This window comes from Grammomys surdaster, unplaced genomic scaffold (genome assembly GCF_004785775.1).
Source record: "Grammomys surdaster isolate TR1022 unplaced genomic scaffold, NIH_TR_1.0 169, whole genome shotgun sequence".
NCBI lineage: Eukaryota > Metazoa > Chordata > Mammalia > Rodentia > Muridae > Grammomys > Grammomys surdaster.
In genome coordinates this window covers 7,565,243-7,567,218 of record NW_021604617.1, presented here as the reverse complement: position 1 = coordinate 7,567,218, position 1,976 = coordinate 7,565,243, and the positions used below count along the sequence as shown (strand labels likewise).

At 48.2% G+C, this 1,976-nt stretch overlaps 1 protein-coding gene across 1 annotated transcript in view; it reads right to left on the bottom strand.

The window, feature by feature from the left end:
* The window catches only part of LOC114620575 (CMRF35-like molecule 5), a 22,186-nt gene that overhangs the window by 16,694 nt on the left and 3,516 nt on the right, over positions 1–1,976 (bottom strand). The window lies entirely within an intron of this gene.

Genomic DNA, 1,976 nt, shown 5'->3' with positions numbered 1-1,976 from the left:
CAAAACAATAATCTTGAAGGCAGTACACGTAGTCATGCAAATGGTGACAGACTGGGGTAACATGACCCTGTGTGCTGACACCCATTCCAGCCTCACATCCTGTCTCCTTTCAGGGTGACAATATCCCCAAGGCCACTGGGAAAGTTCAGCAGCCTACAGTGCTGGAGGGGAAACAATACAGGGAAGCCGGCTCCTGTCTCTCATCTTGTGGTTGCCACAGTACTTCCCTGGTGCCAGCCTCAGTCCCCAGAGGAACCTGCTGCTAGAAAGGCCCTGCTTCTGGCCTTGGCTAACTGCACTGCTTCCCAAGTCTAACCTGCCCCTGTTGTGTTTCCTGCAACTCTGAGCCATGGTCATGCACTGGGCTCCAGGGCCCTTCCCCTCAGGGCAGCTCTTCACCTAACTTTTTCCCTGGCTTTGCACAGACTGTGGGGCCCTGAGGTGATGGGACTCCGTGTACCCACACATTGCTTAGGGCTTCCCTCACCCAGTGACTGGATGCAGGAACATATGTACCCCAGGCCTTCTGCATCTGATGGAAGCAAGTTCAGATGTTACCCAGACTCCCTTGCAGGACCCACACTATGGCACACCTGGGGAACTGGCCCTGTTCATGACTCTTTATTGATTTCCTTCCCTGCCCAGCCTCACTTCCCTAATGACTCTGGCAAGGATTACTTCCTAAACCATTTTCATGAGGTTTTATTCCCATGCCCTACCTATGAGGAAGGCCTGCCACAGGAAGATGGGGTCCCTTCAATGACTGTTCATCAACAGGGCAGGGGCTCTGCTCTTCTGTCACCTGGGCAAAGAACTCATCGAATCCCAATATTTCTCTTAATGGACAGCTGGGATGACCGCTGCTGTCCTGCCTGCACTCTGACCAACAATAATCAGTATTGGTGAATGATCCCACGCTATAGCAAACTATAAAGTTAGCAGGCCGAAGAGGTGCAGCAGTAGTCAGAATGTGAGCAGGGTGCCTACCTCCTGAGCCTTGGAAAATAAAGGCAAGGAAGAAAAAGTAACTTCTGAAGGATGGCTCAGTGGTTGAGAGTATATACTGCTCTTCCAGAAGGCCTGAGGTACATTTCCCAGCAACCACACTGGGCAGCTCACAGCTTCCTGTATCTCCAACACCACAGGATCCAAAGCCTCTTGCAGCCTATGCAGGCACATGAACTCAGGTGTACAATTAACACACACACACACACAGAAAAGTTAGATCAATGCAGACTCTCACTAGATTGTAATTGTTATTTAGTCCGTGAAGGCGGAATAAGTACCTACTCCGTGTCAGGCTCTCGAGCTGGTACCAAGCAAACAACTCAAAGAGGGGGAAATACTATGTCTGCCTCCAAGCCTTGAGCAAGAGTCCAGACTCACAGAGAAATGAACGCCAAGAACAGATTAAATCTAATTTACTAGGAATATGTTTTTCTTGGTGCTGAGGATGGACCCAGAGCCTTGTGCATCCTCAGCCCATGCTCTGAGCCACACACTGCATCTTAGAGAGAATGTTTTAATGTACTAAACCCAAGATGGCCACCCTGCAGTAAAACCATCCCATTTCAGCATTGTGGGTCATCTGCACGATGATTTTAAAATATTTTTGGAGGTTTTATTTATTCTTATTTATGTATATATGTGTTTGCCTGACATGTTTGTGAACTGTGTAGGTGAAATGTCTGCCCATGAAGGCCAGAAGAGGATGTAGGTGCTGGAAATACAGATGATGGTGATATACATGTGGGGGCTGGGAATCAGACCCAGGTTCTCTGGAAGCACAGCTGGTGCTCCGAACCACGGAGTCATCTCTGCAGCCCTGAAACTTCTGATGTGTGCACAGACAGCCTGTGTGTGTTACAGTATGCAGAGTCATATAAATGCTCAAAAAAAATCTCTCAGACAGCCTGTGTGTGTTACAGTATGCAGAGTCATATAAATGCTCAAAAAATCTCTCATAGAAATTTTGT